Consider the following 15598-nt stretch of genomic DNA (forward strand, 5'->3'; position numbering starts at 1 on the left):
CTGCCATGGCTTTTTGATAGGGCAGAATTTAGATAGGTGGAGTAGATTGAACAGAATGCTGGGGGGAAGAAAGCAGAGTCAGGCAGATGCCATGGCTCTTCTCTCTGAGAGGGATGCTGATTAGACTCATGCTGGTAAGCCACAGTCAAGTGACAATACAGATTATTAGAAATGGGTTGAATCAATATGTGAGAGTTAGCCAATAAGAGGTTGGAACTAATGGGTCAGGCAGTGTTTAAATGAATACAGTTTCCGTGTAATTATTTCGGGTATACACTAGCTGGGGCGGCGGGAATCCACCCACCACTCCTCATTACTACAGAGGCTCACCCCAGTGAGGAGTGGGGGGTTCACTCTAGTAAGAAGTAGGAGGCTCATCCCAGTGAGGAATGGGGGGCTCACCCCAGTGAGAAGTGGGAGGGCTCACCCCAGTGAAGAATGTAGGGCTCACCCCAGTGAGGAGTTAGGGACTCACCCCAGTGAGGAGTGGGGGGCTCACCCCAGTGAGGAGTGGGAAGCCTACCCCAATAGAGATTTGTTCTTTAAAGAATCTTGGCCCTGTGAGTCCCAAGTCCTACCTGCTGACTCGGGTGACATGACACGTCATTTAGGCCACTATGGCCACATGTGATGGATGAATAAATCTTTCAGTATACTTTTTATATTTAGGTGTCTATGTCCTTGACCAGTTTTCCCTGAACAAATAATAATTTTTAAAAATCTCTTTTATGCTCCTGCAATTTACTGCCAAGTATCTAAAATTCCTACTGCCCAGCTTGCTATAAATGTCACCTGATTTCTTGAGTTTATCTTTCTGTCTTGAGTTTCTGGGTTCATACCCCTCCCCCGGAAAAAGATCTATATTTAAGAAAATAGATATGTGACTTATTATAGCTTCTCTGTATATTTATGCTGTTTTTCTGGCCTATTTCTACATGCTTGAAGTTGCTCAGAAGCTATCTAGTTTCCACATCTGTTATTATTACTTTTTAATTGTGGAAAAATGTTTTGATTGCATAATCTTGTCAATATTTCTATGGATGTCTTCTGCCGGCATGGGGGATTTTAGGTGCTATAGATATTTTTAATAAATTATTTTAATTTCTCTGCTTGTGAGATTAGTATGCCTTTTAACTTTCTTTATGTGAACGCCATCTTTTTGTGATGAATTCCTAACCTATTATTAGCTTTCCATCTCCCCTGTCTTCTCCCATTTGTTCTTTTCATTAACCTCACTGCCGTCTGCCTTTTGGCAGAGACACCTTAGTTTTGCATATTCTAAATAGGTGATATTATCTGGTGTTATTTCTTACTCACTTAAACACTGCATACATTTTCTACCTCTGAGCAACTGGGCCAATATTCTTAATTTTTAGATCTATTGTCTTGGGCTCAATATTGAAGCTGTTTGTTGACGCTCCATGATTTCACTAAGCACTACTTAATTTGTTCTGTTCTCAGGGTATCTGCCCCACCTATGAATTTAACAGATTGGCTGCCCTTTGGATCCGTTATTAAAGTGATTTTTTAAAATAAGTGGACAGTGAGAACTTTCATGTGGCCTAAAATAATGAAAAAGACAATAACAGCGACAGAAAGAAGCAACATTTATGGCATGTGCCCAACCCTGTACTACGAGCTCAGTATCCATCATCCCTGTCAATCCTCCCAATAGAAGTGTCCTGACAACATTAAACTAGCCTCTAATTGGCAGAGACTATTTAAACCCAGACTTTTCTGTTGTCAGAGATTGCTTATTCCTTTCCAGGCTGTTCTACTCGAAATAATCACACAGAAATCTGTATTATTTACGATACTGTTTGGTCAATAGCTTAAGCATATTTCTAGCTAGCTCTTATATCCTAAACTAACCCATCTCCATTAATCTATGCATCACCACAAGGTCGTGACCTATTGGCAAAGTTTCAGTGGGCTCCAGTGGAGGCCTCTGTCTCCTGCGGGCTGCTGCATGGCTTCTCATCGACTCTGCCCTCTTTCTCCCAGCATTCAGTTTAGTTTTCCCACCTAGTTCTATTCTGCTAAGCCGCTGGCTGAAACAGCTTTAATCATTAACCAATAAAAGCAACACATATATAGGACTTCCCACATCAGTTTGCTGATTCCCAGGCTTATGTTCCAGCAAATCAAACACTGGCATGGTGTAGTGCGAGCATCAGGGAGTTTAACTTTAATAATTATGTTCCCGTATCAACCCATGTGGATATAGTTCCAGATCCTCAACTAACTTTTATGAAATGTTTTGTAAATCTAAACTTCCACAACAGGCAGGTCAACGAAGGGGAAAAGATCCTGAGGCTTCAAGCCTACACAAAGAACTACAGACAACTAAGGAATGCTGGGATTGGGAGGAATAGTCTTTCCCAGGGAAGAACATACCAATTGGTTTTCCAATAACAAATGGTCAGTCCCGTCAACACACAGACAAGTAACATTACACAGGCTGAGCAGGATATGTTTTAAAATATGCATGTATACACATATATATGTGTGCATATAAATAGATATAGATACATATACATCTGTATATAACAACAATTAATAAAAAAAGAAGCATGAATTTGAAAAATAACAAGGAGGGGGATGTGGAAGAGTATGGAGGGATGACAAGAAGGGAAAATTATGGAATTATATTGTAATTCCAAAAATAAAAGAAATATCTTCTTTTAAAAAAGAAAGAAAATGAAAAAAACACCTAAACTTCCTCCTCCAGACTGTAGAATGCCTATGCACTGAACAGCACAACCCACAGCCGATGTACAGAACCCTGAAACCACCCCATCACTGCCTTCATTTTTTACTATTAACTCTTCTCTTTTTATTGTTGAAACTCCTGAACGTCTCAGAATCTCCAAACTCCCCGCCCTGGATCCTCTCTGGGCAGCCGGAATGCCTGTAGGCCTTCATCTGTGCTTCCACCTCTTTACTGAGGTGAAACTTACTTCATGTGAAATTAGCCATTTATTTTTAAAGTGATATTTCATTTCTATTAATGTACCAGCCTTTTTCTTTTGGGCCACCAACCAACTCCCAAATCATGACACAGAGACTTATTAGTTTTGAGTGCTTGGCCTAGCTTAGGCAGGTTTCTGGCTAGCTCTTTTAATTTAAATTAAACCTCTCTTGATTTACATTTTGCCTTGGGACTTTTTACCTCTTGTTACTTTCTTGCTATCTCTATGTCTGGCTGGCTGCGGGTTGCCTGGCTTCTGGCCCCAGGTGTATACCTCATTTCTCATCCTTCTCTCATTCTTCCTTCTTCCGGAGCCTAAATTTCGTCTCTTATTTATTTTTTCTGCCTGGTAGCCCCACCTATCCTTTCTCTTGCTTAGCTATCGGCTATTCAGCTCTTTATTAGACCAATCAGGTGCCTTAGGCAGGCAAGAGGAAACAAATGTAACATGTCTTTACATAATTTAACCCATATCCTTACCAAATGTAGGATAAACTAAACAAATGTAGCATAAATAAAAGCAACACAACTTTACACAGCTTAAGTCATATTCTGCAACATAAACAAATGTAACACATCTTCTCCCAGTTAAAATAATATTCCACAACACATTAATGTACATTAATTAACAGATAATAACTATACATATTTATAGGGCACACTGTGGCATTTCAGTACATGCATACAGTGTATAATGACGATTTCAGAGTCACACGCTGGTCATCTCAGCTGTTAAGAACTAGCTATCTTTAAGTGAACTGAAAGTTCAGTGGCATTTCACCCCTTGTGCGTGGTGCAACCACCACCTCTGCCTACATCCAAATATTTCTATAACTCCCAAAATAATTTTATGCTCATGAGCCGCAAGGTTGAGCTCTGTCTTCCCAGACTTATGCAATTGACTCAACATGAAAGCTATGTGCTAAAATTTGAATGTTTATTAGTAAGTCACACAAAAAAATCACCCTTGTTAGGGTGTGGCTCGCTTCATTCACACACAGTCCCAGTGGGAACACCTAGGTCTTCTACTGCAAGGAAGAAGATCTGGTCTCATGGTGTTTCTTTCTCTGTACACACATATTTGGAGAGAGGGGTGTAGAGAGAGAGAAAGAGCATCATCATCATCACCACCACCACTACCACCATGGTCATCTCTTTCCAGCTAGTTTCCTTGGACCACTGACTGTCATCAGCACCACAGCCAATCTCCCTGGTTCTTCCATAGGAAGGCAACGCCTTTTCTTTTTGTCTTGAGACAAGTGAGACATTCGTGTTTTCTCAACTATTTTAAATCAGTAAGGTCTTTCCTGCCCCAGGGGCTTTGTACACATGCTCTGTCTGTCTGAACACTTGTTCTTCATCTCTATTCTCAACACTATTTTTCTCATGCAGCCTAACTCTTCGCAGAGCCCTCCTAGGGGCTTTTTCAACCAGTCCTACCCCTCCTTGAGCCAATGTCCCTCCATGTCATCCGTTATTAGGCCACCCTGCTCTTTTGCTGAATGCATCACTTTCCTAGTTGTAGTGTTCTTTAGAGACTTCACAACTTCCTCTCCCACTTGGCCATTCAGGTTCATTCAAGCAAGGGAACTCCTCTGCTCTTTTCTCCCCCACCTAGCCAAGGGCTTACAAAGCCTGCAATAAACACTTCATTGACTAAAAGAACAAAATCAGTGTGGAATATTTTAGGATCATTTTCCTTAAAATTAGAAGGAAATGATACTTTTGAAAAATGCGAAACTTCAGTTTGCAGAATAACAATTCTCAGACTACCTATACCAACAGTTGACTTAATTATTGCCACAGTATTGCTATATCAAGGAACTAGCTCCAAAATCACCAGTCTTCTGGGTTTGCCTGGGACCTGTCCCAGCACTAGCTGTCACCCACCCAGCACTGCCGCTGGCTTGTCTCCACCTGGGATGAAAGTACAGCACAGCCTGACCCATAGATGTCTCTTTTAGCACGGAGACTTGTTGCGACCCTCTCTTCATGTAAACATCTCTTTTCATATGCACGGGTTATTTGGCAAAAGGGCAAACCTAAAACCAAACTCACATTTTGACTGGTATATTACTCCCAGGAGCCATCAACTTTCCTCGCTTTATCCCTGGAGTAGCTGTCACTAAGTATTGTACTATTTTCTTTCATTCTTTTCTCATGCATTGCATTCTGACTGCATTTTCCCCTCCCTCGACCCATTCTAGTCCCACTCCCACTTCCAGATCCACTCCTCCTCCATTTCCCTCTGGTGTGGGAGAATTGTCTGTATTCTGTCAATCATATTTTAATAAAACGCTGATTGGCCAGGCAGGCAGTATAGGCGGGTCAACCAGACAGGAAGTAGAGGTGGGGCAATGAGAATAGGAGAAGGCTAGGGAGGAGGAAACTCCCTCCGCGATTCCTGTGCAGACCACTGAAGAGGCAGCATGTAACTTGCCCAGCTGAGAAAGGTACGGAGCCATGTGCTAACATAGATAAGGATAATGGGGTAACATAAGTTATAAGAGCTAATAAGTAGCCTGACGTAATGGGCCAATCAGTTTTATAACCTTATGGAGTCTTGTGTGTGATTTCTCTTTGGGCTTGCCGGACATGGAGTACTGGGCGGGACAGAAACCCCAACAAGCTGGCCCACATGTTACATCCCTCAAAAAAGAGTCGGCCTCCCGGGGATAGCAACCAAACACGGCATAACAAGTTGCAATAAGACTAGGTACAAACCCTCATATCAAGGTTGGTTGAGGCAACCCAGTGGGAGGAAAAGGGTCCCAAGAGCAGGTAAAAGAGTCAGAGACACACACACACACTCACACACACACACACACACACACACACACTCTCACACACACACACACACACACACACACACACACACTCCTGCTGTTAGAGTCGCACTAGAACACCAAGCTGCACAACTATATCAGCATACTATTTTTTATAGCATTGAGTGACGCAGGTAACACTTCCATGCGCTCAGATCATCTGTTCACACACACCTCACCAGGACGTCAGTCATCTGGGAACACCTTTACCTGGGTTTCTCTTTGCAAGTGATCACAAGTCGTCAGGATATTTTGTTTGTCGTTTAACAAGTAAAGCTTGCCTGAAGAGGTGCAGAGGTAAGCCACTAGAGGCCAGGCAGGGGTGGCACACACCTTTAATTCTAGCACTCTGGAGACAGAGGCAGAGAGAACTCTGCTAGTTCAAGGCCACCCTGGGCTACACAAAATTGATCTAGTCTAATAGAGAAACAGAGCTCACACAAAGGTGATCCCAGCAATTGGGATCCCACGTCTTTAATCCCAACACTAGGGAGGTAGAGACAGAAGTGGTATGGCTGGGTAGAGGGAGAGGAGACAGGAACTCAGGGCAGTCTAGGCAGTGCATCCTGAGGCAGTCTGGAGATACAGTCTGAGGATTTCTTAAGACAGGGTCGCCCCTTCGATCTGAGCATTGGTAGAGGTAAAAGTCTCTCTAGTGGCTGGCCGCTCTGTTTCTCTGATCTTCAGCATTAACCCCTGTAGCTGACTCTGGATTTTTATTATTAAAAACAATTAGAATTAACATTCCAATAAGTTGCTTCTATGAATCTTCTTTGCGAAGCTTCTGGTGAAAATTATGCTTCCTACAGTCTTTCCACTTCATTTAGGTAAACCTGTTTCCTGGAGAACATTCTTCCTCGGCTCTTTCTCATTTTGAAGTCCACTTAGTGGAATTCCCTAGCTCTGCCCTCGCCCTCCCCTTTGCAAACCTCTTCCTGCTTCCTCCTATTGTCTGTCAATGGTTCTGCATTAGCCGCCATCATGAGGAGGGGGGTCTCCTTTTTCTTATAATTCCTTGGTTCTTGTGATTATTTCTAAAAGAGTTGACTCCAGATCTTTCTGCTTCTGGATTTCTGTGACATGCTTTGTGGTGCATTTCTTTTCCTTCTCCTTCCTGTCTGCTCCCGTTTTATTCTGTTTTATAACAGTAATTACTAACAATACCGTTTGAGGTGTCTTCTCTCATTTAGTCTCCCCTTTCTTCCCTTTCTGAATTAATGCATTACCAAGGCTGTTGTTTTCTTTCTTTGGGGGTTTGTCTGCCTCGGAACTCAGGACTCATGACTTTTCTCCTGCTTCATGTTTTTTAATAGAGTTCTATTTTTATAGGGAAAAAAATCCACAAATTGGAGTGTAAAGAATTATAAATCATTCTAGCCTTACTCTTCCTACTTTTCTCACTTGGAGTTGAGGATTGAGGCCCAGTCCAGCAATGCTGCATCCTGCAGGTATTGGCATCTGCCCTGCATTTTAGACAGAGGTTGCTATGCTTTAAATTTTAGCTGTTGGGAGCAATAGATAGAGGATGAGATGGGTCAGGAAGTAAAGTTTGCCACCTACCTAAGTTTGGATTTTCATCACTCGCATAAAAAGCTATGGAGGAAGAGATACAATGACAATCACATACGTACACATGTGCAAACACATATACAGACATATACCACACTTACATATACAATGAAACAAAATCTTAAAGGTCCCTAGAAATTCACATGTTGAGGAGTTTGGTCCCAGTGTTGACAGCAGTTTTTATAGGGGCAGTGACTTAAGGGCAGTGACTGGTCTAAGATGCCTGGCTCCCTATCTACAGATGCATACATTGATGGGTTCCTAACTTATATAGGACCATGATGAAGACTTAGGAGGGGAGGTCACATCGGAAGGCTAGTTCACTAGGGCATGCTTTAGGGAACAGCTGTTCCTGTCCCTCTCTCTCCTGCTTGACTTTTGTAAGATGGCAGCTTAGCACTCCCCACCATGATGCACAGCCTCTCTGGAGTGCAGAATCGGTGGTGCTGCTTGGCCACGGCGAACACCTCTGAGACAGTGAGCCAAAAGAAAAGAAATCTTTTCTTCTGTAGGTTTTTTTTTTTTTTTTTTAGGCATTTCTTCGGAGCAGCGGGAAGTTTGCTAACCCAGGGATTAAGAGCATCCTCCGGCTCCTGAGCCCAGACCAGTAGTGATAGGGTGTGCTGCAGAGGCTAGCCAGGACAAGGGGAAAAAGCATTTCTATGGGCAATCTGTTCATGGGAGCTATGAGTGATAAGAGGTGGAAGAGAAAGTTGGCTACCAGGACTGTTTGCAGCGCATGAATAAATCAAATCAATATAATCTGATTCGTATTGCAATCATCAGAATGACCTACAGACACAGCAGACTCAAGGCTTTGGTGAGGGACACCTCATGTCTATTCCTTGGAACACACTGACAAAGTGTCCAGTGGTCCAAGGGTGCATGTCACACTCAGGAAACCATCAGTGATGAGATCTGGTTCTTGGGAAGACACAGTAGCCACTCTGAGGCTTATACTTGCCCAGTGTGCACCCCGACACCTGCATTGTCTTGGCTGTGGTTTCCCTCGCACTAAGTACAATCCAATAAGGCCAGCGATTAGCACCCATTGGGAGTCTCTCTGGAAGGCAGCCGTAGGTTCCAGCTCACCAATCTGAACTGCCCCAAGCGCAAGGCTTTCTCTGTTGCCGACAACTGTTCTTAGGTGTGATCCTTTGGAGGTTGTATAGGAATGACGGGCAAATGCAAACTGGAGAACCGAACGAACAAGTTCTGGCTTACAAAGGGGTGGAAAGAGGCATTCTGGGTCGTCCTTGGCACTGATGACTTTTGTCTCCAGGTCTTTTGCTTTCATACATAAATCTGAATGTTAAAAGTCAGTATTTGATTTTTTTCTTTACAAAAATAATTTCACCACTTTGGATCTGACAGTTATTATTTGAAATGCCATCGGCTTCCTCTGCCATCTTTGTGCTTTCAAATCCTAGTTAGTCTTAAAGGCCCAGTCGAAATGTCACATCATTGTGAAGCTGACCTTGGATGTCCATGCTGGAAGAAGCTGTATTTCCCTCTTAAGCCTCCATGAATACCACGCACTGGTTTAATGTGACCTACTGTCTGCCAGCGTCGTAGACAGGTATTCTATGCAAATCTCAACTTTTGCAAATTTCATGTCTGTACCCTCCTCTCTTCATCTGGCTTGTCCTAACAGTATGTACATCACCAAACAGTTTGCGCAGGTTAGTACAGGATAGTAATGAATGTGCTACCTCATATGGTAAAGGGGAATTAATATCTCAGATTCAATTAAAGTCACTTGACCTTGAGTAAGGGAGATTGTCCTGGTGACCTCAATAAAATCAGACCAGTCCTTAAAAGTGGAGTAAGAGGCAGAGAGAGGGGCACAGTAATGCAATGAGAGGTGGATTGCTGGGTTTGATAATGAGGGAAGGGGCCAGGATCTTAGGGGCTGCTTCTAGGACCTGGAAAAGACAAAGAAATAGATTCTCTCCTATGGGTAGAATCTATAGAAAGAGCCCTGCTAATACTGTGATCTCAGATCAGTGGGACCCAAGTCTGAATTCTGACCTAGAGAATTTAATAAATCTGTTGCAGTGAGCTGTTCTGTCTGCAGCCACCGCTACAGCAAGAGAAAACAAACAGGAGGCCAGGAAAGCGTTCACGGTTAATCTACAGCGGCAAAGATTAATCCTTTTTATTTCAAAACTGGGACAACAACTCAAATTTCACAACATTTTGCCTTTAAAGGCTAAGAATTTCTGTAGATGCTTGTGTGCCCCAGACATTTGGTTCTAACCTGTAACTGCTTTTCTATGGACACCTTCTATACCTCAGACATTTGGTTCTAACCTGTAACTGCTTTTCTATGGACACCTTCTATACCCCAGACATTTGGTTCTAACCTGTAACTGCTCTTCTATGGACACCTTCTATACCCCAGACATTTGGTTCTAACCTGTAACTGCTCTTCTATGGACACCTTCTATACCATTAAGCACTGTGATTTCTGTCACAAGTTAATCACTCAAATGGAATTTGTTGTCATTCATTGCTCTGTCAATCGCACAGCAAACCTAACTGGGGATGCTAACTATTAGGTGAAAATCGTTCTGATTTGTTTTTAAAAAACAGTGTGTTTTTATTTTTTTAATGTTGCTGTTTTGTTTTGTCTTGAGACAAAAATCTCCCTACATAGATCAGAAACTCCCTATGTAGACCATGCGGGCCTCAAACCCGTAAGAAATGCGCCTGCCTCTGTCTCCTGTGTGCAGGAGTTAAAGGTAGGTGTTACCGTGCTCAGCTGGTAATTTTGTCTTTACATACGGACATGAGCAGAAATAGAAACCCCTCCTTTCTTTTTAACATTTCCTCTTTTTCATCCTTGATCATAAGTGCTTATGACTTTACTTTCATTCTCGCAGTATGTAACTTCATACTATTCCATGTTTAAGTATGTCCCATTCTATATGGTTCTCATAATGGCTACTGTGGTCTCAGAGTTTGATCCCATTGGTAGACATTCCAGAATTTATATCCACTCCAACTGGTCTGAGGGCCATGAAAGTTTTATCAACTCCTTTTTTTTCTTCTTTTCACTTAAGGAAAATTTGGGTATTCGTTTCTCTTGAGCTTTCTGAACAGAGTATTTATGTAGTTGAGAGAACAGGTCGAAGGTCATGGCCTTTGCTCGCGGCTTTTGATGGGAGAAGTGGGGGCAACTGTTTCCACAGAAACTTTGTCAGTCCTTGGGTACTGGCATCGTCTATATCACATTGCTTTAAGCATGGTTATAGCCAACACTACCAGCCATCTTCTTGATACTTTATTCATTATGTTTTCAGTAAAATACAATTATAGCTTTTACTTATTTGTCTACTGAGGACTTGATAGTTTTTTTAGAAATAATACTTTGAGAATGGGAGAGATAGTCCTCTCCAGGAGATAGCGAACACCAACTGGTTTTCTAGTATCGAATGGTCAGTCCTAAAATCATGCAAGAAACTCTAAATGGACTGAGCAAGCTGCATTTCTATATTTTGGAGGGTGTGTGTGTGCATGCATGTGTGTGTGTGTGTGCATGTGTATTTGCATGTAACAATAACAACTAAAGAAAAAGAGACTATATATTTAGGAGCAAGCAATTAAGAAGTTGGTGGGGAGAAAAGAGAAAGAAGGAAATGAAATAATTATATTTTTATTTAAAAAAAGTCAAAAACAATTGTATGAAAATAAAAACAGTCCTTAGACAATGTAAATTTTATCCTTCATTCCTTTCAGCTGTATATATTATCATATACTATATACATATACATATATATGTATTATCATCTTGTTTGATTTGACATCTTTGTTGTGGCGGCCTGGGTTTGTTGGTTGGTTGGTTGGTTGGTTTAATTCACTTGGGAAAACTGAACTAAAACAAAGCATCTCCCAGAACATGAAAACACTCGCACACACAGCACCTCACTGGTCAGAATAGTTCTAGAAAAGTTTGGAGTTGAGTGTTTCCGAGTGGCTTGCTGTGGCAACCTTAAACTTTCCATCTGGTATCATCTTATATAGTTTGAACATTAATAGCAATTTATTATTTGCGTCTTCATAGCTCATTTAGTTTTCATTTTTTATGTCCTGACAAAGCTATAATTTGGAAATGAACAAAATCAACCTTAATATTAAATCAATTCAAGGAAAACTAACCTGTATTTCATTTGGAGCATTTTTTTCCTGATTACAAAATCAGACATGTTTATTTCACACACAAAAAAAATAGATGATGAAAAATAATAAATCAAATTCAACCCTGAATTGCCATCCAGAAAGCCTCCTCCTAACACCACTGTGGGCTCTTTTTCCCGGCCGCCCACATCTGGGGGCACAACTGTACAGAAATTCTAATCAAACTTTGATTACATTATTTTTACACTATATTTTCTCACTGCCTGTTAGTTTTTAGTGGACATTTTCCCATTTTGTAAAATATTTTGGAATCAGTTGTACCATTGAATAGTGTACAGATCTATGTGAACTAATTAGATTCTGTCTTAGAAGTTCAAACACTTGAAGAGTCTTCTCATCCACAGTGGAAAGAGGAATTTGGATCCAGTTCATGGAGCCTCTCAGGACCAACAACATATCCACAAATTTCCTAAAAGTCTACCCATATCAAACTCTGAGATGTTATTTATTTAGGGGTGATGCTTGCTGTTTCTGCAGCTGCTGACAATCACAGGCTTTGGCCGCTACAGCCCAAGAAACTCTGACAAAGTAGGGAGAGTAGGGGAGAAGGTACTTGTCAGAACCACCTTGGACGTTGAACTGATAGACAGAGCTTTATTCACAGAGACCCTCAAGCTGTGGACATTGGGAATGGTGGGTATAGCAGAATGGGAAACATTCATTAAAGCCTACATTCTGCATCTTAGTCACCAAACTGGGGAGACCTTGGAGAAGTCACTTCACTGAGTTTCAGTCTTCTCCTTAGCACAACAGTGTGTCCCTAAGTTGCCCAACTAGATGGTTGCGTGAAACCTGTTTATAAAGTGTCATGATCATTTCTGTATATTGAAGAGGGGAAAGAAAGAACTGGATAGCCTTAAGTCCTCATCACTTACCAGCTACATTTTCAAAAGTTCATCAATAAAATGTTCTAACATGTATATCTATATCTCTGTTAATACTGGATAATTCAAAATGAACCATAAGGTTTTGAGTTGTCAAGGTGATGCTAACAGCTTTACCAAATACTCAAACTTTGGTGGCTTAGTACAATAGTTTTGCAGCTCATGCAAACATCCAGTAAATGGATTGACAATTAACAGGCAGCTTTGCAGAAACCCAGGTTCTTTCCACATTGTGGCTCTGTCTTTGTCTTCCAGGGCATGGGGATCCTCTCCATTCAGTCAGCAGAAGAGGAAAAGAAAAGGAGGCCCATGTCACATGCTCATTTCTTGGCACCATAGCCAGGCAGTGGCATTGGATTTCATTCACATTCCACTACAGCATTCAATTCATAGTACACCTTACATGGAAGAAAGCTGAGAAGCAGTAGGTCTGGTGAACAGTTAGTCAACCACATATGCTACTTAACTAATAGATTAAAAATAAGCTAAGAAGAAAACAAGCCAGTACTTACAGTTTCAAGCTAAAAATGAGTCCAGTGATTCTCTTTGTGTTGTTTCCAGTATAGTCTTGTTTACAGAGATCCTCAGCAGGCTGTGAATTTATTCACTGATTATTTATTCTTTCAAAAAGTATTTATCCAGTACATAGACCAGTAAAGTAACCTATTTCCACATCGAATGACATCCTGGGGACTCAGAGCACTCTCTGCCCTAATGAAGGTTAACATACCTGTGTGCTCTCTCAGGCATACTTCAGTCTTCTGTGCCCAAATGTCTCTGCTCCTTCTATGTGATTGGTAGTCCGTAGTAGAATTCTCACCTGCCCTATTTTAAGAGGGAACACAGAGCTCTGGATGCTGGTTCAGTCCCTCCTCTGCCTCTGATTGGCTGCCTAGGAAAGTTTGTCTTGGGCTCTCTGGACAACTGATTTGTTCTCTGTGAGAAAAGGATGGATGAAGAGACCCTATTAAGCTCCCGCTGTGGTGACTAGCACCCAGAAGGCACCCCAACACCTTAGTTCTGTGACCCCATCTCCCATCTTTATCCTCGGCTCTTTAACCCTCACTCCCACTTTCTGTGACCCACTCCATTCTAGTTCTAGATCTATAAAGCCCTATTGGAATGTGGAGGTTGGGATGTTGGGCAGAGAATTTGTTAGTCAAATAAATCACTTTTCCTGAATCCACTAGCTGTGAAATCTGCCAGGGAAGATGTGCGAAGTGTGAGCATTCTGATGATGGAAAATTGGAAAAGAGGCAGTTCTATATCGTGGCTTGCCAACCCTTTTCATAGGCAGATATAATATTAATAGATATTTATTACACGATAATAAACCCTTCATGGTGAAAGATGTCAAGCTGAGCTTTTCAAAGGTCCCCTTCTGGTTAATCCTTACAGTAGACTACAAAGTGGTCACTTTTAACTCCAATTTTACAGAATGAGCAGCAATAGCCAAACTGAAGAAGCCCAAAGGGGCTTAAAGTTTTCCCAATTGATAGAGAACTGTCAGGATGTGAGTTACAGCCTTTTGTTCTGCCTACGAAGCACACTTCCTCCCTTCAGTGAAGACCTTTCTCTAACACAGGAAAAGGCAATCAGCATTAACATACCCCCAAGCCATTTTTAAGTGTCTTCTCATCTCATCTTCCTGTCACACAGTAAAATCGGGAAACAAAGAGTCCTGCCTGCTTGGGGCTATGGAGTGAACCTGAGATTCAGGGAGGCCCATCAGAGGGTCCAAAGGGTGTCACAGTAGCAATCGCGAAAAGCAAAGCATTTACTGCCGAGCACCAACTAACCACACACCCTGCACAGTGAGGAGCATTTCTTGCACGCTCCTTCTATATTTTGGTGCCAGGAAAACCCTCCTAGGGCCAGTGTCATAATCAACTCAATTTTATGCATGCAGAGATGGTTCTTAAATACTAGAATCTTACACCACCCAAGCTAGCAGGCAGTAAAAAATACAAAACTGAAATCTGCTGTTTCAAATCGGAAAAAGCAGGGAGAAGGTATGTCCGTGTACTTCATCTAGGGACAAACAAGCATTCATTCAGTTACTATTTCCTTACCGTCTGATTTGTGACAGATGGCAGTACCCAGACAATGCCCAGGCAAAAGCCATGGTACATGTGTTGACTCTGAGACATGACAAGGGTTGGCATGTAAGGTGGCTAAGGTGACCGTTCATTATAGTTAACAATAGAGATAGGAGCAGGAAGGACGGGAGTCAAAGAAAAGCACAGCCACTTGAGGACACAGCTTCACCTAATTCACCAAGGTTAACAAGAATATAGCAAGCGTACACTTTGTCCAAGGAGAGCTTTGTGAAGGGACAGAAAACAACCCCATATTAGGCCAATTAAGTTTGTAACTCACCACAGAGATTAAGAAGAGAATCTCTAATTTGTTAATAACTCAGTAATCAACAATTCTTAATTATCTCTATAAGTGTACACACACACACACACACACACACACACACACACACACACACAACCAAAGCATTCATTAAGGTACAATATCTAAGGGGAAGAAATATGGCTCACAGGTTAAGAGCCCTGGCTGTTCCTTCAGAGGACCTGGGTTTGACTCCGGGCACCCACAAACCCTCATAACTGTACACAACCCACAACAACACAAACCTTAACTACAGTTCCAGGAGCTCCAGCTCCCTCTTCTAGACTCTTACAGGCACTGCACACACACGCGCACAGACATATATGCAGGCAACACACCCATAAACCCAACATGAAAGCAAAGTTAAAAAAAAAAAAAAGGTACTACATTCAGAATTACTTTTCTTCAAAGTCTCAATAAAATTTTCACGGAAATTGGCAAACTGATTTTTTAATATGTTAATAATGTTTTATTTATTTATAAATACAAGTGTTATAGCAATCTACCATGAAATAAAAATGAATTCTTTGCATTCCTTTGTTGGGCTACATGTTCTAAATCTAGCGCGTGCTTTATACTTAACAGCACATCTTAATTTGGACTTGGCTGTACTTCAAGGGCTCAGTAGCCATGCATCATTAGGGCTTCAAATACTGAAAGGAGCAACCCTGATTAATAACGACTGAGAGAGATTCTCTGAGACTACACACAGTCTAGGAAGCCACTCGGATTACCTTTTGAAAGAAATT

Source organism: Myodes glareolus, chromosome 16, assembly GCF_982192425.1.
Source record: "Myodes glareolus chromosome 16, mMyoGla1.1, whole genome shotgun sequence".
Taxonomy (NCBI): domain Eukaryota; kingdom Metazoa; phylum Chordata; class Mammalia; order Rodentia; family Cricetidae; genus Myodes; species Myodes glareolus.